Source organism: Panthera leo, chromosome A3 (assembly GCF_018350215.1).
Source record: "Panthera leo isolate Ple1 chromosome A3, P.leo_Ple1_pat1.1, whole genome shotgun sequence".
Lineage (NCBI taxonomy): Eukaryota > Metazoa > Chordata > Mammalia > Carnivora > Felidae > Panthera > Panthera leo.
Genome location: NC_056681.1, coordinates 82,633,108 through 82,654,543, shown reverse-complemented (window position 1 = coordinate 82,654,543; position 21,436 = coordinate 82,633,108). Strand labels below are relative to the sequence as shown.

The 21,436-nt window shown below is 45.8% G+C and overlaps 1 long non-coding RNA gene across 2 annotated transcripts; it reads right to left on the bottom strand.

Moving 5' to 3' along the window:
- Nucleotides 1–958: 958 nt before the first annotated feature.
- LOC122216127 lies at nt 959–8,762 on the bottom strand. 2 transcript variants are annotated; one of them, XR_006200720.1, is made up of 3 exons: nt 6,174–8,762; nt 1,944–2,056; nt 959–1,033 (listed from the first exon to the last, which is right to left on the bottom strand). It is a non-coding gene; the product is annotated as an uncharacterized LOC122216127 (long non-coding RNA). The 2 variants fall into 2 exon arrangements; XR_006200719.1 differs by having other exon boundaries at nt 960–1,047.
- Nucleotides 8,763–21,436: the final 12,674 nt, after the last annotated feature.

The window sequence follows — 21,436 nt, the reverse complement described above, 5'->3', positions numbered from 1 at the left end:
AAAAAGACATGTCGAGGGGCCCTTTTAGTTTTAACTCTTCCAAGCCACAGGCAGGGGTGAAAAACAACAGGAGATTCTGGAAATTGGAAAGGAAGAGGAGAGAATTCGTAAAGATTAGTAATTAAGAGATTAATACAGAACGTGAAAGCTGTTTAGAGTACGAGAGGCATAAAGATTATAGATTATTATAGTGGGGTGAAGAGCCAGCATGGAGGAAGTAAGAACATTCAATGTAAAACATGTTTTCAAGAAGTTTGATGGTAAAGGACTAATCGGGTTGCTCTGAAATAGAACTGAATTAAGAAAACAAGTTATTCTCTGCCAGGACAGTGTGTGTGTATTTACTTGTGACACCTTGAATAAATTGTTAACGATTTTTTTTTTTTTAAGTGAGAAAAAACTGGGAAGTCACCTCCAGAGCCGCATCAGGGACCGAAATCTTACCTGACCCTCATGCCCCCGCCCCCCCATAAGGCATATGCCTCCTATCATTCATTTGCTCACAGTTGAGTAGCTGAACTGTAGAAGGGGTAAGTAACAATAACTATCACTTGACTACGGTCATGTGATGCAAGGACTGAACCAGTCCTGGCCTCGTGCTCATACCTCTACTCACCTTCCTTTTTGGGATTGAGAAAGGGGGCAAGGGCCAAGAGTCCTCCCGGCTCCCTTGGGCCCATCAGGCTGCCTCAGGATTAGCTGGTCATCTGGCGCCCCGTGTGCTCAGCCAGGCGCTGGGCACGTTACACACGTCACCTCCTCTAAACCTCCACAGAAAAAAGGGATCGTCTGCACTTAACAGGTGAGAAAGCAGACATGAACTCCATTAATTCCATCATGTTTGTTGGGCTGTCTTTCTGCCGTTGTTCTCCATTAGCCCTTGGGCGAGTGACCTCACCTTTCTGACCTTTGGTCTCAGGTATGAGTGGAGGAATACCTGTCCCCGGCACGTCGGGAAGGTCACATGATGTGCTGCAGTTACAGCGCAATACAGAGTAGGTGCTTTCCCCGGCTCCTCCTGTATTCCGGAAACCTGCGGAAACAGAGCTGCAGAGAACCACCTCTTGAAGCGCAGGAAGCTGAAGTCACTGTGGCTATTTTCTGAGTATTTAGACCTACCACCTCTTTGTCGAGATTTCTTTTCCTTAACCTCTCTGCAGTTCTAAACGGGGTTCTGATCCCTTGCAGTCCCTTCCAGGTAGGTTAATGGCCCAGGGGATGGCTGCGTTCCTCAGGGACCAAAGCCTGCAACTTGCCAGAAAACTGGTGGCCTCTGAGCAGTTCTGCCGAGAGGGCTGGATCCGGCTCAGCGGATTTGACCGGGATCGGAGCGTGTTGTCTTACAGAGCGCCGCTGTCCTAAACTTTCCCGCCCCCTTTGGTGGCCTTGACCCCTGCAAGTCTGTGCCCTCCTCTCCTGGGCCTCTGCTCCCCCACTGCTGGTTACCACCCCGACATCCCCAACAGTAGGCACCCCAGACAGAAGCAAGACATCTTCCCAGGGGAAAAATTGTTGCAAGAATTCTGTTTTACAGGGACTCCCAGGGCGGTTTGTCATTCTACTGTGGCTTTTAAGCAGGCACTACAGAGCCAGCCCTGTGAATGAGGGGCCAGAGCTTGTGTAAGCATGCCAGCTGCTTGCAGGCATTCTTACTGCAGGCTTGTTGGGCTTTCCAGTTTGTGGGGGGAGATGGTTAGAAACACCACACTTGGCCTGCTTACCTAGGCCTGAACCAGATGTGTGGAATGAAGGGAGATGGCTATGGTGACATCTTGTACACCAGACCCTAGTTGTGACCTAGGGAATCCGGGCCCACCGGTCTTCTCAGCTAGAGCAGCCACCAGGCTAGTGGTCCCCTCAAGGCAAGCTGACCACACAGGGCAGGGTTGGGTGGAGGTGGGGCTGGGACCCAGCAAGTAGCAAGGAAGAAGCTCCGTATTTACCAATGAGGAATAAAACCAGTTCTGTGATAGCCATGCCTGGGAGGTACCTTTGTCCTCTCATCTGTCTCTTCTCTCATTTCTTTTTTCAAAATCAGAAGTTGGAAGCAGGTGCTCTGATTATAGAAGTAATATACATAGTCATTATAAAAATGTCATATAGTACAAAAATATAAAATAGAGTGTCCGTGTGTTGCCCCGGGTTGGCATAACAAAATATACACTGGGTGGCTTAAACAATGGAAATAAGAACTTTGTCCAGTTGTGTTTTGTTGATATGTATGTACTTGTGACCGTTTGTTCACAGTTTTCCGGCTGTTTTGCAGTTCCTTTCTTCCTTTTTCTTCTCTTGCTTTTCTCCTTTGCAATTTGATGATTTTCTATCGTTATATACTTGCATTCCTTTTTCTTTATCTTTTGTGTTTCTACTATAGGTTTTTGCTTTGTGGTTCCCATGAGTCTTACATATGACAACTTACAATAACAGTCAATTTTAAGTTGATAACAACTTGAGTTTGAGTGCACCTTAGGGCTCTATGTTGTTACTCCCTCCATTACACTGGTTTTGATATCACATTTTACATTTTATCTTGTGTGTCCTTTAACTAATTCTTATAGTTACGTTAGGCCACAAAACAAGGCTTAATAAATTTAAGAAGTTTGAAATCCTGTCACAGTCACATTTTCTAATCACAATGGTGTGAAACTAGAAATCAATTATAAGAGGGAAACTGGAAAATTCACAGATAATGTGGAGATTTAAAAACATGCTACCAAACAACCAGAGTCAAAGAAAAAAAAAATCCACAGAGAATGAATGTGTGTATTAGCAAATAAGAACTCAAAAGCCCTACTTTATACCTCAAGGAATTGGAAAAAGAACAAACTAAGCCCAAAGTTGGTAGAGGAAGGAAATAGCAAAGTTCAGGGTGGACATGAAGGAAAATGAGACAAAAAAGACAATAGAGAAGACTGATGAAATTAAAATCTGGTTCTTTGAGAAAATAAACAAGATTGGCAAATCTTTAGCTAGAACGACCAAGAAAAGAGAGGACTCCAATGAATAGAATCAAATGAAAGAGATCGTACAACTGATATCACAGAACTACAAAGGATCTTAAGAGACTACTATGAGCAATACTATGCCAATGAACTGGACAACCTAGAAGAAATGGATACATTCCTAGAAACATACAAGCTACCAAGACTGAATCAAGAACTAAAAACTTGAATGTATTGGATCAGTCATGACAAACTTCCCAGGACCAGAGAAGTCTACCAAAGTTTAAAGAAGAATAAACATCAATCTTTCTCAAACTCTTCCAAAGAACAGAAGAGGAGGGAACACTTCTAAACTCAGTTTATGAGGCCAGCATCGCCCTGATACCAAAATCTGAAAAGGACACCACAAGAAAATTACAGACCAATATCCCTGGTGAACACAGATACAGAAGTTCTCAACAAAATATTAGCAAACCAAATTCAACAAAACATTAGGTCATAAACCATAATAGAGTGGGATTTATTCAGGGGATGCAAGGATGGTTCGACACCTACAAATCAATCAACGGGACATACCACATTAACAACATGAAGGATAGAAATATGGTCATCTCGATAGATGCAGAAAGCGTTTGACAAAATTCAACATCCACACGGTAAAAATTCTCAACAAGGTGGGTATAGAGAGAATGTACCTCAACAAAACCCAGGTCATAATGACAAGTCTACACCTAACATCATACTCAGTGGTGAAAGGCTAAAAGTATGGTATTGGCATAAAAATACACATAGATCAATGTAGCAGAATAAGGAACCTAGAAGTAAACCCACTTCTATATGGTCAGTTAATTTACAACAAAGGAGACAAGAATATAAATGGAGCTGGGAACATTGGACGACCACATGCAAAAGAATAAACCGGACCACTCTTACACCATACGCAAAAATTAACTCAAAATGGATTAAAGACTGACCTGAAACCACAAAACTCCTGGAAGAAAACTAGGCAGCAAGTCCCCTGCCATGCATCTTGGTGATGTTTGTTTGGATTTGACACCAAAAGCCAAGGCAACACACGCAAAAATAAACAAATGGGACTGCATCACACTAAAAAGCTTCTGCACACCAAAGAAAACCATCACAAAATGAAAAGGCAACATAATGAATGGGAGAAAATATTTGCGAACCATATCTGATAAGGGGTTAATATCCAAGATATATAAAGAACTCATAATTCAATAGCAAATATATATATAAAGAAGTGGGCAGAGGATCTGAACAGACATTTTTTCCAAAGACTCACAAGTGGCCAACAGACAGCACAAGAAAAGGTGTTCAACATCACTCATCATCAGGGCAGTGCAAATCAAAACCACAATGAGATATCGCCTCATACTTGTTATAATGCCTGGTATCAAAAAGACAAGAAATAATGAGTGTTGGGGTGCCTGGGTGGCTCAGTCGGTTAAGCGTCCGACTTCAGCTCAGGTCACGATCTCGCGGTCCCGTGAGTTCGAGCCCCGCCGTCGGGCTCTGGGCTGATGGCTCAGAGCCTGGAGCCTGCTTCCGATTCTGTGTCTCCCTCTCTCTCTGCCCCTCCCCCCTTCATGCTCTGTCTCTCCCTGTCTCAAAAATAAATAAACATTAAAAAAAAATTTTTTTTTTTTTAAAAAGAAATAATGAGTGTTGGCAAGGATGTGGAGAAAAGAGAGCCCTTGTGCACTGTTGGGAATGTAAGTTTGTGCAGCCACTGTGGCAAACTGTGGAGTTCCTCAAAAAAATTTAAAATGTTACTACCATATGACCCAGCAATTCAACTTCTGGGTATTTATCTGAAGAAAACAAAAATACTAATTTGAAAAGATATGTACACCCCATGTTTATTGCAGCATTACTTATAGTAGTCAAGATACTGGAAACCACATTAGTGTCCACTGAAGGCTGAATGAGTAAAGAAATGTAGTCTATATACACGTTGGGGTATTTTTCAGCCATTAAGAAAAAATCTTGCCGATTATGACAACATGTATGATAGACTTGAAGGCCACTATGCTTAATAAAATAGGTCAGAAAGAAACACACAGATCTTATAATCTCACTTATATGTGGAATCTTAAAAAACAAAAAAGAAACACCACAGACACAGATCAGAGAGGTAGTTACCAGAAGTGGTGGGGGGTAGTGGTCTACAGGTACAAAATCCCATCATGTTGTAAGTAAGTTCTGGAGATGTAATGTATCCCATGGTGATCATAGTTAATATTATCATATTGTGTATTTGAAAGCTGTTAAGAGAGTAGATATTAACAGTTCTCATCACACAAATTTGTAGCGACATGTGCTGATGGATGTTAACTAGATCATTATGATCTCTTGCCTTATATATACATATCAAATCAAGATGTTGTACACCTCAAACTAATACAGTAATTATAACTCAGTAAAAAATAAAGCAGCAGCAATGAGAATAGAACTGTCTTCTGTTTAGGTAGACATGAAAACAATCTGCAAAAAGCCTGTGACTCTCATTTAAAAATTTTAAACATGGTTATTTTTCATTAGTAATGTTATTTATGTTCACATGCAAAGGGCTTATTATTGTTTTAAAATAACTTTTTAATAAATGTCTTAAAAGTTTCTCCATTTTAATTTCTTCTATAGACATACCAAGAGCTACTAAAGCTTTTTGTCGTCCTCGGTAACTTTCAAGAGGATAGAGGGACCTTGAGAACCAGAAGTTTGTGGCCTCTTCCCCTCCGTGGTTAACAGGCTCTTTCTTAGTTTTGCCCTTACTCTCTTCAAACTCAGCTTTGATCTGGCTCTTCTCTTTTTTGGGTACTTTATGTTATCTGATTTTAGCCAGCAGTCTTTATATCTCCTTTCCTAGCTCAGACTATTTTGTCTTTCTAGTTCCTTCTTTAGCCAGTTCCAGTAAGGCCATATCTTCTTGCAGCAGCTATCTGAGGTTAGCATGTGTTTCTTATTGAACAGTAATGTCCAGAGAGACCTGCTGCCCCAAGTCTGGAGAGTGGTTTTCCTCTCCTTCAGGCTCCACCCTCTTTTCATTGGCCCCTTGGTGGTATTCGCACGGAGAGCCCTCTATCCAAGGGCTCAGCCTTGTCCATCACTCAAGGTAAATGTGACATCCTTAGCCTCCCACTTGGGTACTGGCAGCTTCCTCGGTGGATCTACGCCTGCTTAGCTCAGGTGTTCATGCCTGCTGAGGATTACCTGGGATATTTCTGAACCAACCAATGTTTCTTCTGCTCCACTCTTGGACTCCGGTGAGGCTGGGGAACCCAGGGTAGTCTGCAGGCCTTTGAGCAGCCATTCCCCACCCCCTTAGCTTTTGTACCAGTTGAGGTTCCTCCAGCAATGAAACATCTGAAGAAACAGTGCACACCTTCAGCCATTCTTGCACTGTGGTGCATGCTGGAAATCACGGTCATTGTTGCTTTGGAGAGAAGCAGAAAAAGGAGAATGAAATGAGGCTGTGCCTGACAGGAAGACCATTCCTGCCTTCCCCGGGTGGAAGATCATCACTGACAAAGGGGCAGAGTAAAACAAAACTATTTCTTTCCTTTCTGGGGGCTGTCTGTCCTATTCTGGTTCAGAGGGGCCAGCACAAATGGTGTGAAATCCAAGAATATTCTTCTAAACGCATCCCAGTGGACAGTGTGGTTAGTGAAAATTCTGCCTGGATTTTGGCTCACAGCCTCCGTGTGGTCACAGGGCTGTTGGCGGTTTTCACCTTGGTGTGGGATTTCTGGGAGTCGTGGGGGGATGCTGCAAGGGGGTGTCACGTGTGTCTGGGCCGCTCCTGCACTCACCTGGGAGTCTTTGGAATTAGTATTTGTGGCTTGATGCAAAAACCATTCCACGTTCCTTTTGTCAAGCCTGGGTAATAACTACCTCTGTCTCATGCTTTGCCATGCTCCATTAGTAACTATGGTTGCCTTTTGAGCGTCTTCCAGAAAAGCCTTCCCCAGAAGAGAGAAAACTGATCATGTCTGCCCAGCCCTGAAAGCTGACATTGTAAGCCATCTCACAAAACCACCCTGTGCACTGTGCAGCGCAGGAGAAAGGGCGAGGAAAAGAAACACGGGACTCCAGGCTGTGGTCCCTTTCTGAGTCTACCTTCTGGGGCCAGGAAGTCATGGTGTGGTTCCTGCGTGCTGCTTTTGAATGAATGTCTTTGCATCCTTGCTGGCTTGATGTGACAAGCAGAAGCCGCTTTGAAGATGCCTCACCCCAACAGAGCCCAGCTATTTACATAGTGGCCTTTCATTCTGTGAGCAGAGTGTGTGCTCTGCAAATATTTTAGGCCTCCCTGCGTGCTTGTGGGCCCCTAAGTGCCATTCACCAGCTTTTAAGTTTGTTTTGCAGGCAGCAAGCCGCCGAGAGGGAGGCCTGACTCAGAGCACAGGGGGCCGGCTGTCTGCCGCTGCCGCCTCCTACCGCGGCAGACCTAGAGGGGAAGGAAGCCGTGGGTTTTACAGCTGGTGTTTTGGTTTAGAAAAAAAGACAGAGAGAAAAGAATTTCTTAAAAAATACCTCGCACATGTAAAATGCCACTAAATGTAAGTATCCATGCAGTGTTTGGGGACGAGGGAAATCGCGTGTTGGGTATGATTCATCCTTCCTCCTGGTGACAGCAAAGGAGGTTCGTACGGAGCCTCTGGTATTTTGGGAGTTTGTTCCAAACGCTCTGAGTGGGAAGGCCCAGGTTCCTCACCCCTCGCTCAGAAGGAGGGTCGTGTCTGTGTTATGTTAAGGCAGCACAGTGTTTGCTTCCTCTCCTCTCATCTGACTTTGCGCAGAGATCCTCACTTTCCCATCAGAAACTGGGTCGGCAGCTTCATGGGTGCAGGAGACCAGGGTGTGGAGAGGGGAGAAAGCCATACTCACCCGAGTCTGATCTGGGCCTGGAAATATGCAGTGACAGATCTAGATGGGGGTGGGGGGAGGGTCCCGCCCAGTGCTGCCTCCCAGCAGGTGCGGCAGGCTCCCCGGAGGCGGGGTGAGCCAGCCGCCAGGAACACGCAGTCTTTCTAGGATTAGGCTTTTACAAGTTACCAAAACATGGAGTGCTGCTTCTAGGCTGACACATACCTTGGCAGGGGTAATGGGGCTTCTGCCCGGAGCTGGGAGTCCCCGGGGTCAGGCTGACCTCCAAGCTGCATTTGGGCCTGAAGGAGAGGCCTCGTGGTGGGTGTGGTGGCCTCTCAGGGCAGATGCATTCCCGGGGAGCACTGGGGCCACAAGAAGCAGGCTGACCCAGGAACCAAGTGCACAGTGAGGGCAGACGGGGAGAGCCTGGCTACCGTCACCCAGGCTGCTGGCCGGCCAGCCACAGGCTCCCTGCGCCCCATCCACACATTCTCTGTGGGGGAGAGGGCCTCCTCACTCCCTCCGGCTCCTTATAGCGCAAGTTCCTTGTCGAGATTAGACAGCCTCAGCAGAAAGTGGAGCACTGTACCTCTGAAATTCAAAGCTTCATTTTTCCAAAGCTCCATTAGACTCAAGTTTGGCGGCATAGAGTGCTGAGTCCAAAAGTTGTAACAGTTAGCTCTGTTACGTTCTGCTTCTTGCCCTGGCAGGCAGATTCAAGCTTACATATATGCCTTATAATGAATTTACCAAAGTCAAGCTCTACATTTGCTGCGTGGAGTTCTCTGCACATGTGTTTCAGTGGACAGGAAGACGGTTAAGAAAAACGCAAGTCCTCTGCAGCTGAATCAGCAATTGAGGAGCACCTAAAAGCTACCACCAGTCCCCAGATCCGTTATTCACAATCAGCCCCCACAGGCCTGGGGTCATTGCCCTGCTTAATGCAGCCCGTGTTTACCTGCACGCCCACCAACCCCCCCCCGCAAGCCTGAGGACTTGGCAGAGACACGTATTGCTCAGAATTCCACACATGACACGTCCACCTCCACGCTGCCCAGGCCCTTGCAATTAGGCGTGGCCACATGCCTAGTTCCGGCCAGTGGGCTATGAGTGGAAGTGACAGAGAGAGGCATTCAAGAGTGAGTGTGTGATCCTCCCGTGCTCCACGCTCCCTCCCCAGCCCCGCCCCCACCCCACAGCAGTCACGGAGGCCACCCACTGTGGTGGTAAGCCACAAGATGAAAGCGCATGGGGCACTGAGTCACTACAGAGAACGGCTGGCATGGGGAGAGGCCTGAGTCAGGGAGTACATGAGTAAGTACAAAATAAATCCGGGTATGAAGCCAGTATAATTTGGGGGTTGTTTGTCACCACCAAAGACGTCCTAACTGATACTAAGATAGCAGCAGTTTATATACACAACACCAACCTCATGAGACAAAAAGCCAGCTTCACCCTAGTGAAGGGAAGGCAAACAGGTGCCAAAAGGGCAGCCCGCACCCTGTCCCCCAGGCCCAGAAGTGGCTTCAGGGACTTTTCAAGCCTTAGGACGAGCTAGAGAAGAGGCAAAGCTCTGTTAATCGGAACTCGTTGAGCCAAGATGGGGCAATGGAGGGAGCAGTGCAGAGGAGACAGAAGCCCCAACCCACTGGCCTCCCCACCATGTTTACGGTGTGACCTTGGGCAAGCCGCTTCATCTCTGGGCTTCAGCCCCGCCTCCTTAAGTGAACCAGGCATGATGGGGCTCCACCTGCCTGGGGCAGCAGGCTTAACACATGACCCTTACAATTCCTGGCTTCCCCAAGGGGGTTGTGATGAGATGGCGGCTGCAGAGAGGAACTTCTGCTACCCACATTCTTGTCCTCATTCAGAAATGTCCCTGGGGCACCGGGTGGTCAAGTCTGTCACTATCAAACCTAAGGTTGTACACACGGGATGTCTCAAAGCCTATATGGCTCCCTGGTTGCCATCCCTAGTACCCTGGAGAGGATAGAAGTGTGGTCCCTGAGCCAATGACTAGTGACTGACCCCAACTGTCCCTGCAGATCACCTTGCTCTTGTGATCAAAAGCACCGTGTCGCTCACACACATTTGCAGAGCCGTTTGCCTGAGGATGCTTGTGGCAACATTGTTACCGATGGCAAAACATACAGAAAGGCCACAACACCAGAAAAGTCTCGAAAGTCCTAAGGAGTCGAAGTAAAGAAAACAAGGCACAGATAGGGTAGGTAACACACAACCATTTGTATACTCACGTGTAGACATACGAACACATATGTATCTGTGTGTGTGATCTGTATAGCTGGAAGGCAGTACAAGAAGCCAGCAATGCTGACTGCCTCTGGAGTGGGGTCTGGATTGGTGGGACGGAGTTAACTCATTGTAAACTCTTGAGTACTACCTTTTACTGTCCGTGGACATATTCTGTTTTCCTGTAAGTTTTTTATCAAAGAAGAAAAAAACCCACTGGTGTTAGAACCCCAATCCTAGATTGCAAGCCAGGCTTCACTACATCACAACTGTGTGGTCTTAGGCAAGCCTCTGTTTCTTCATCTGTAAAATGGGGACAATAATAGTGCCTCCCTCGTTGGATTGTTAGGAGGCTTAAATGAGATAATGCATAAGAGGTTAGGACAGGGCCTGGCACCCATTAACCATTCTTGGCATCCATTCATGGCACCCATTAAACTATTTTTGATAAAGCCCAAAGCTCACTGTCCATTTGACCACAGAGCCCAGATATCTGACACAATCATTAAGACCATTCCTTGAAGAGCGAGGGTTGGTATTCGTTTTAATATTTTATCACCTGGCAGCATCTTGTGGAACACACTCATTCGCAGCCTCTTCCTGTGCCCTGCCCAGCCTGCTATTAACAGTCCCCAAAGCCTTCTTAAAAAGTGTGCTTCTCCATATGGTTTCCCAAAACTCCTGCTGAATAGACAGGGTTGATATATAGCTGGGTGAACATCCTTTTCTCCTTGAGCTTTTACGGAGGATGTGAGGGCAAAGGCTCTTCTTACCAAATGAGGGAGAAAAGACTCTCAAAGCCATTATGTGTCTGACACCAATTCAATTACCCGATCCGTGGCCTTTTCAGCTAAGCACTTCCTAAACTTCATTAGTGCTGCAGGACTGCTGCCAGCCGACGTCCAACCCTTTACTCAGACTGTCGTAGGGAGGAGAGGACAAGCCTCCTCTGTGGCGGGTCGCTGTGGCACTCCTGCCTCCTGAACAAAGGAGACCTGGGGCCTTGAGGGCTGAGTGGAGGGCCCAGTTGAGGTTGTGGGACCCACTACTAACCTATCCCAGCCTGATTCCCATCACCCAGAGTTTAAAGTGATCTTTAAAACAAAACTTAGAGGGGTGCTTGGCTGGCTCAGTCAGTAGAGCATACGACTTTTGATCTCAGGGTTGGGAGTTCAAGCCCTATGTTGGCTGTAGAGCTTCTATTAAAAGAAGGGGCACCTGGGTGGTTCAGTCGGTTGAGCATCCGACTTCAGCTCAGAACACAATCTTGCGTCCATGGGTTCAAGCCCCACATCAGGCTCTGTGCTGACAGCTCAGAGCCTGGAGCCTGCTTCAGATTCTAGGTCTGCTTCTGTCTCTGCCCCTCCCCTGATCATGCTCTGTCTCTGTCTCTCAAAACATAAAACATTAAAAAAAATTAACACACACACACACACACACCTACCTAAGAAAATCTGAATAAATTATAAAAAAAAAAAAGATAGGGGCGCCTGAGTGGCTCAGTCGGTTAAGTGTCTAGGTTTCGGCTCAGGTCGTGATCTCATGGTTTTGTGGGTTCAGGCCCCGTGTCAGGCTCTGTGCTGACAGTGTGGAGCCTGCTTGGGATTCCCTCTCTCTCCTTTTCTCTCTGCCTCTGCTCTGCTCACACTGTCTCTGTCTCTCTCAAAATAAATAAATAAACCTAAAAAAAATAAAACCTCAAACAAAACTTGGAGCTTCAGGTTGGTGAAGACACCCACATCTGGGGAGGGTTCCACACCCCAGCTGCACAGGGACTGAAGCTCCTGTGCTTAAGACCCTTCCAGATGTCACCATCTGTACCTCTTTCTTCACCCAGTTATTCAGCTGTGCCCTTAAAACATCCCTTGTAATAAACTGGTAAACGAATAGAAAGGGAAAGGAGGAGGGTCCAAGAGTGAAGAAGGACAGAGAAACTTCTAGTAACTAGGGAATGAAGCAAAGTCAGGAGCTGCCGAATCAGACAACTGACATTCTGTTCAACCAGTGATTGCTTCTAGAAAACACAGGCTGTGATCTAGGGTACATATTCTCTGAAGTATGAAACAAAGAGACGGGGAAACTAAGGCTCGGAGAAGTCACGGACAAGAGGTCAAGGACAAAAAGTTAAAGACAAAGTCAGTTTTTTCATCTCCGCTAAATGATCCTCAAGACCCCTTTAATCTCCAAGAAGAAAACAAAAACCCGTTTCTGTTCTACAGTCATGATGAATTCAGCATCTTTCACAAGAAACAGAAGGAGCCTGCTGTGCACCTTTTCTTACTGCACAAAATTGAAAATGAATAATTTTTGTGTTGATCATATTACGCACAAACACACACACACAAGCAACTATAGGACATGGGTTGTGTAGTCTGCTCTGGCTCATTCCTTGTAAGGCCAACAGCTCTAGAGTCTATCCCACTGTACAGACCCAGCCCAGCTCACCTACCAGAAATACTGATTTACTTGTCTATCTAAGCCAGGGTATAAGAGACTTGAGTGAAGTTCACGGGGCCTTATGCATCCATGCAGCAACCATCAGTGACCTGATCACTGAGAGCAGTAAGTAGACAACAGGGAGACTGAACTCTTAAAAACTGTGATCCTGGAACAAGGATCTTGGGAGCGTGGGTTGGTACAAAGGGATGGAGCTTCTTGCCTTTGTGAATACCACTGGGCTTTGGTCAAAAGTGTCTCGGCATTATCCCCGACAGAGTGGAGACCAGAGGCCCTTCCCCGCTCACGCACCTGTGAATCACTGGATTTCTACAGAACCATGAAGGAAAGGGAAGACCTCTACCTCTTGAAATGACTGAGATGGACCTCCATGCCACCACAGGAGCTTGAAATTCTATTTCATTAGGGGAACGAAGTAACTGTGATTTTTTTTTTTTTTTTTTTTTTGCATCAAAAGTTGGGAACTAAAAGTCTTATCAACTACATGGGAAACCTGGCTGACTCCATCGGTAGGGTATGTGACTCTTGATCTCTGGGTTGTAAGTTCAAGCCCTATGTTAGGTATGGAGATTATTTAGAAGTATTTTTAAAACGTCTTATGAACTACATTTATATCCCTGGTACCTAGCACAGAACTTGGCACATAGTAGGTGCTCTGTGAGTATATAATGTACGCGCGACCAATTCAGGGGCCTTGTAAGATCTTCCTTCAGTTGTCAAATAAAAAGCCAATTACTTCTCATAAGTTCTATTATTTTCACAGGCAGAGAGTGGGCTCTTACCATTTAGAAAATTATTCGTGCCCATTAGAAAGCAGAAATTCTCCCTTCTGCTGCGTGTCACTCCCCTGCTCAATTCTTCTAGTGGTTTCCTGTCTCACTGTGAACAAAATCCAAAGTTCTTACCGGGACCCTCACAGAGTCCTACAGCCTCTGGCCCCACTATCTCTGTGACCTCATCTGCTACCACTCTCCCCTTCCTTTGCTCCCTGAAGTCACACTGGCCTCCTTGTTGTTCCTCAAACATATTCCTGCCTCAGGACCTTTACACTTGCTCTTCTCGCCACCTGAAATGCTCTGCCTGGAGAGCTCTTCAGCATTTTACCCTCGCTTACGTTAGGTCTCTGTTTAAATGTCACCTCTTCAGAAAAGCTTTCCCAGATTACCTTATCTAAAATTGCATTCCCCTTGGGGCACCTGGGTAGCTCAGTTCGTTAAGCATCCAACTCTTGATTTCCACTCAGGTCATGATCTCACACTTTGTGGGTTTGAGCCCCACGTCGGGCTCTGTGCTGACAGCATGGAGACTGCTTGGGATTCTGTCTCTCTCTCTCTCTCTCACTCTCTCTGCCCCTCCCGCTCATTCGCTCGCTCTCTCAAAAATAAGCATTTAAAAAAAAAGAGCAGTGTTCAAAAATAAAATAAAATTGCAACCCGTCTTATTTACAATAGCCACATTATGGAAGCAGCTCAAGTGTCCATTGATAAACGGATAGGGAAGGGGAAAAATAAATGAAGATGTGGTTTGCACACGCACACTGGAATATTACTCAGCCATAACAACAAAATCTTGCTATTTGCAACAACATGGATGGAGCTAAAGGGTATAACGTCAAGTGAAATAAGTCAGAGAAAGACAAATACCATGATTTCACTTGTATGTAGAATTTAAGACATAAAACAAGCTAACAGGAAAAAAGAGACAAACCAAAAAACAGACTCCTAACTCTAGAGAATAAAGTGATGGTTGCCAGACGGGAGGTGGGTGGGGGGCTGAGTGAAATAGGTGAAGGGGATTAAGAGTACCCTTAGCATGAGGAGCACTGAGTAATGGACAGAAGTGTCGAATCACTATACTGTACAACTGAAACTAACATAGCACTTACATTCCAGCATAACTGGAATTTACAAAACAGAACACCCTCAGATTGGATCACAAAAGGTTAAAGTAATACCCAAATGAAATTCATTAGCCCAGCATGTTTCTATTAATAAACAAGAAGCCCTGTTAAGGGAAAAGTTTTTAAAAAGTAAATAAAATAGCATTTCCTGTCAGTCTCCCTGCCCTACACTCTGTGCTTACACTACTTTATTTCTCCTCGTGGCCCTTAAGTGACATATAATATAGCTTGTTCCCCCATTAGGGCAATAAGAGAAAAGTTCTTATTCACTCCTCGATCCCCAATGCCTTAAACAGTAATTGGCACACAGTAGGAACTCAAATATTTGTTGAGTAAATGGGTGAATTTCACACCCACTGGGTGTTCTCTGGGAGTAAGATTTTGATGGTCATGAATCTCAGAAACAGAATGCTGGAGCTGGAGGAGTCCCTGAGAGCCTGGACTTCTGCCCTCTGAGGGCCCTGCGAGGGCGTCTGACACCTGCAAGGCCTGGGGCTTTCCGCTGCTGGTAAGGAAGCTGCCCTGAGGAGGGAGACCCCCCAGCCCAGGGCTCTGCTGTCTTCTCCAGCCTCACTGGGCCCAGAGCAAGAGGGAAATTCCATAGACAGTAAGAGCTATTCTGAGAAAATAAATTTGGGAAACCCTGGGTTAAGATGTCCTTTCTTCTCAGGGCCACAGGTAGCTTCTGTGCATTGTGATTCTCCAAGGTAGGGTGACTGTAGATCACATTTCTCAAACTTTCTTTTAACCCTTTGGCCAGAGAACACTTTCATGGGATTTGTGTTCCCACGGATGCATTTTAGAAAACCCTGGCTTCAGGGCACCTGGGTGGCTCAGTCGATTTAGTGGCCGACTTCCGCTCAGGTCATGATCTCGTGGTGCGTGGGTTCAGGCCCCAAGTTGGGCTCTGTGCCTGGCTTCGGATTCTCTCTCTCCCTCTCTCTCTCTCTCTCTGCTCCTCCCCTGCTTGCACACACACATGTTCTCGCTTTCTCGCTCAAAAATAAACAAACAGTAAAAAAAAAAAAGAAGAAGAAAAGAAAACACTGGCTTCGTGCTTTCTTCTGGCTGAAGTGCCTCCTGAATAGGTGTGTGGGAAGCTGCAGGAAAGCCGGTTGCTTTGGTTACCTAAAGAACCCAGAGAAGGGCCTCTCCTTTCCACAAAGCCATGCTCACCAGCTCCTTCCATTCCCCACAGAAGGGCTGAAGCACAGCTCTCTCTACAATCTGCCCCCTCCATGGTCCCTGGACCTGAACCCACTTCCTTCAGCATCTCAAAGTGCTTCCCTTCAAGACTCACTTGGGTCATCTTTTCCCTCCAGGCCTCACCTTCACCCACCTACCTCCCGATGCCCTGGCTGGGAGGGCTTCCTCCCTCCTGGAGCCCAAGGCAGCCACAGGGGCCAAGAAACAGCCCAGAAGTGCTCCCTCTTCCCTGCCCTGGGGGCGCCTCTTTGCAGGGAGCCATTTAAATAGCTGGTGTGTGTTATAAAGGAGACAGGGTTCCAGAACAGTTTGTGCAAGATCCAACTCTGTAAAATAGCAACATGTGCCATGGGCATGTTCATGTACATCTGCGTGGAGAAAGAAGCTAGGGAGTGACGGTGGTTATCTCTGGGCAGTGGGATCTGGGGTGGTTTTTTCCTTTTTTGCTAAACTATACTTTACAATTTTATTTTTCTACATGTGTTTAAAAAGAAAAAAACAAAGAGCTCGTGTAAGTGTCACAGAACCCACAGCTGTCATTTGCTTCCTCACTAGCTGTGTGTGACCTCAGAGTCCTTGCCCTCTCGGGTTCCTCATCTCAGAGTTGCCCCACCTTGTTCCTTCTGGGAGATTCCCCGGGAACCAACTGCGATCCACCACTAGAATTCAGGCGGCGAGAGGGCAAGCGAGGGTCTTCAGCACCTCCTCTGTGTCTTCCCGAACGCCCACGCAGTGCCCTGCACGCTGCAGTGTTAGTTTTTATTACTGCAGGTGCTAGATAAATTCTCAGTGACCGAGCCTGGAGCCAAACACATTTATCCTTGTCATCGCTCCAATTCTGCGCGGCTGGGATGGAACCCAAGGCGCAGGAGACACAATAAATCTGCTCTTGGGGCCCCGCCCATCTCTCCACCAAGCAGATGTAGTAGTGGGGAGCCAAGCCTGGGGGGCCCAGGGCTGGGCTGCTGGCGGGAGCCAGCACAAGGCCCCAGGAGCTGAGTCCTGAAGAAGGGCTGGCCACTTCAGAAAGCCTCCCCTCCTGCAAGGTGTGTGAGTTGGCTTTTGGCAGTGATTTCTCCAGAAGGAAGGAATGAGGCCCTGACCAAGTGCAAAGGCAGCGGGTAAGAGCCGTGCCTGGGCTTTAGTCCTGTCTTGGCCCCAAGGCCCCTGCTGCCCTGAGCCTGGACAAATCACTCCACTGCTCTGGGCCTCACTTACCTCGTCCACCAGAAAGGGCAATATCACCTATTTTTTTTATTATTATTATCATGACAATAAAATGAGATAATACGTGTATCGTCTGGCATATAGCAAGCACTCATAGTGACCAAGGGTTGCCTTAAAATGGTTTGAAGGTCCAGTTGAGTAAGTAGCCACCAAGTGGCTCAAAGTATAGGGCTGGCTTCATGCCAGGGGCCTTTCCCCAACGCTAACCACTCTGCCACAGATAGAACTCATTTAAAGCAGGCTCCAGTTTTGACATGGGTGGGATCCAGCTCTCCCTTATACTGTACAGCCTTGAGTGTATTTATTAAGCAAAAGCAGCTCATGGTACATCTTTCGTGTGCCAGACAGCTGCTAGGTGCTTTGTATCCCTTTTACAGAGAGGACGTCTGTTGGGACCCAGAAGAATAAGGTTATGGCCAAAGTCACACAGCATGACAAAAGGTGGAGCCAGAATTCAAATGCTGCCATATTACTGCATCGAAAGAGCATGAGAAGCCCCTAGAAAGTCTGTTCACCCTTATTTTGTTTTGCAGACTCTGGAATTTTCCATTTCATTTGTTTGACGCCATTTGTAGTGAAGGCTTCCTAATGCATCTTGGGAAGGAATGTGCTAAATGGTACCAAATACAAACTCACTTCTCCCACGTGTTAGCCATACTAAGTGCTATGCCCTTAAATCATTCTGAGACCTTCTTGTCGCGATACTTGCGGCACAGGGAGGAAGCTCGCATTGCCTTCTTGCAGCTGTGCTCCTCTAGCTCGGGATCTGTCACAGAGACTCAGAGCTGGGTGCCCACCGAGAGGAAAGGGTTTCTACCCAATCTTGTGGGAGGACTTAGACCCTCTCAAGTGTTCTAAAAACTCATCATCAAAACGGAAAGGGAGGGGCGCCCGGGTGGCTCCGTCGGTTGAGCACCAGACTCTTGATGTCGCCTCAGGTCATGAGCTCACAGTTCATGAGTTCGAGCTCAGAGTTGGGCTCTGTGCTCCTGGTACGGAGCCTGCTTGGGATTCTCTCTCTCTCCCTTTCTCTCTGTCTCTACTCTGCTCATGCTCTCTCAGAATAAACAAACTTAAGAAAAATAATAATAATTAAAAGCAAACCAGGAGAGGAGAAGACTGTGGAGTCACCAGGTGCTGAACAAATGTTTCCCAAAACAAGGATGTTCGGTGACAGACGTCTGAGACATGCCGCTGGAAGGATGGAAGCTCAGCACTTCAGACACAGTGGAGTTTCACACGTCACCTTTGGCTTCCACGTGAGATTAGGGGACAGAGGTTTATCCAGAGTCCTATTTTACTTATATAACTGGTTCAAGGCCAATGGTAGAAGTGGGGAATCCAAAGTCTACCCAGACTATTTCCTCTTATTTTGATTTATGCTAGTGGTTTACAGCTTCTTTCTATGACAAATATTTTTATAAAGTCCTCTTAATACCCTAAATGAAAGTGGTGGATTATGTAAGTTATCTACACACAAATTAATGTGATTAATACCCTAACTCAACACGGGTTTTTTTTTTTTTTTTTTTTTTTTTTTAAGCTAACTATTGGCATGGGGCCACATAACCCCTGCGGCACTGTCCCGGACACTGCACAGTGGCTCACGGCATCTCAGGCCTCTGCCTGGTGCCGGCGGCACGTTACCCCCCCAATGACGACAACCAACGATGTCTCCAGATATTGCCAAATGTCCCTGGGGGGGAGGGGCAGTAATCGCCCCCATGGAGAACCACTCTTCTAACAAAAAGGATCAATAAAAACATAATGTATAATAAAGTAACATGGATTTCAAAATCTAAAGGCTCAGGCATGGCTGCCCTGAGGGACACGATGCAGCAGGCAGCTGCCTGCACCCACTGATGAGGAAGAGGTTTGGGATTTAAGAGGATAAGAAGCTGTTTACACAAGAAGAACAGAAAAATGAAAGGGCAGACATATGGGTGGACATCAGAAAAACTAATGTTACGCTAATACGCAGTATCAGCAGCAGGATAGTTATGACCAGTGGTATAGCTCTAGCGACAGGGTCTCTTGTGCTTAAGAAGAACTTGGAGTTCTCTCCCGTGAGGATGGAGAGAAAGAGGGAGTGGTGGGGAGGACACCAGAACAGGAATCAGAGTGATGTTCTTGAAAAAGAACAGGCAACTGGGAAATAAATAATTTTAGAGTGTAATGCCCACAACCTAGATTTATTGTCATTGTGCTACTTAATAAAGAGAATGTGTATATAGATGGCCATTAGAACAATATTTTTAATTTTCTTAAAACATTAGTGAAATTTAGCGGCATCCTTTTATTTCATGGTTGTGTTATTTATAGCAGGCTCAAGTCTGTTCAAGGAAATCTCAGATCTCTGTTACGGATTTTCAGTTGGTTTCACTGTGCAGTTAACTGCCCTACAGCATTGAAACCCTTTCCAGGAGAATTTGCAGCTAGAAATGCTTAATGCACAGGGCTGGCAGCCTGCACAGTGCAAGTAAATAACATGGTAATTTTCAGACAAGATCTTCCTTCCATTGAAGCTTCTCTGTATGGAATGGTCTTCTGGATTACTAGGCTCTTCAAGTAACTTCTCTTAGAACTTATTTTCATAATGATTGTGTTCTAAGTATGGCTGATCTACATTTGTAATGAGTTTCGTCTGGAAGAACATTCAAAAGCTGTGTGGGACAGGAGACATTTTTCATTGTATGGGACTGTTCCAAACATTCCCGGACATCAAGCTTCCACCCATCCCCAAATGCAATGGGACAATCAACAAAAAAGCACACCCACTAATTTCCAGCATGCCTGTTCTGGGGCACCACAGCTCCTGTTGATTACCCCATACTTACATGACCACATCCCAGATGTAGGTCACTGCCACCCAAGATGACACTGACAAGCACCCACGTCGGAGGCACAGATTCACACGTTCCTGCCACCAGCTGGTGTTTCGGGCACAAAATAGGGGTATTTCTCCTGTCTCCACTACTGTTATCTCTTTTACCTCTAATATTTCTATGCAATGTTAATTAATCATAACTCAATGAAACCCTCAACAAATGGTGTTAACAAGGTAACAGCTGTCAAGAGTTCCCTGTGTGTCACACCCTGGGTCTTACTTAGGTCTATTGTTTCATTCAAACTTCACAACAGCCCTGTGAGGTAGACACTATTATTAGCCACATTTTACACAAGGGAGTTTGGGTAACTTGTCCAAAGTGACCAACTAGTGAGTGACAGGATCAGAATTTGAACTCTGGCTCTTCCTCTAGTTGCTGTACTATTTCCCCAGAGCTGGCTTCTCTGTATTCAATTTAAGTAAAAGAGGTAAATGGCAGAAAGCATACTTTTATAAAAAGTTGTACGTAATTACACCCAAAGTTTACCCAGATTCAGTATACATTAATCATGGCCCCCCAATACCACCAGTTTAATAGTCCTGTTCCTGTGGAGTTGGAATGGAGGAAAGGCTGTTTGGAATCCTGCCTCTGAGCCCTGAAAGATACTCCATCATGAAAGAAATATTGAGCTAAATTTCCCTTAGCCAGAATGGCAAATAGGTTTCATCTCAAGTGTCTTCTGATTGGCCATGGCTGCCTAGGGTTGAAAAGGTTTTTTCTTTTTTTAGTATTGCATGAAGCCTATTTTTTTTTATTAAAAAATGTTTATTTATATTTGAGACAGAGAAAGAGACAGAGGGCAAGTGGGGGAAGGACAGAGAGAGAGGGAGACCCAGAATTCGAAGCAGGCTCCAGGCTCTGAGCTGTCAGCACAGAGCCCCACGCGGGGCTCGAACTCATGGACCGCGAGATCATGACCTGAGCCGACTTAACCGACTGAGCCACCCAGGTGCTCCAAAGCCTATTTTTTTTTAAGAGTTGTTTTTTTGTTTTTTTGTTTTTTTTTTTTTACAGCATTCTTTTTTTTTTTTTCTTCAAAGTTTATTTATTTATTTTGAGAGAGAGAGCGAGAACAGGCAGGTGAGGGGCAGAGAAAAGGAGAGAGAGAATCCCAAGCAGGCTCTGCACTGTCAACACAGAGGCCGATGTAGGGCTCAAACCCAGGAACTGTGAGATCACGACCTGAGCAAAACTAAGAGTTGGATGCTCAACCGACCGAGCCACCTAGGCACCCTGGGTTGAGGAGGATTTTTAAGGCAAGCGGGAGATGTCATCATCAATTAGTAACATCTGTCCTGGCTAGGAAGAGGGCTTCTGGCATCTTCCAAACTAAGAAGTTATTATCCTTATATCCCTTAGTTGGAAACTGTCCACTTTAGAAACATTTTCCAAAGTAGAAGTAAAACTGAAAAGGAAGTTTTGGTGGAATTCTAAATTAACAGAAAACACCAGTTCCTCAGAATCAGCTTCTCATGTAGTCATAGAAACATTAAGGTAGGAATGACCTTCAAGATTACTTAGATTTGTCCATCTATAGATGGATGGATAAAGAAGATGTGGTATGTATCTGTATGTATGTATACAGACACACACACACACACACACACACACACACACAATGGAATATTACACAGTCATAAAAAGAATGAAATCTTGCCATTTACAACAACATGGAT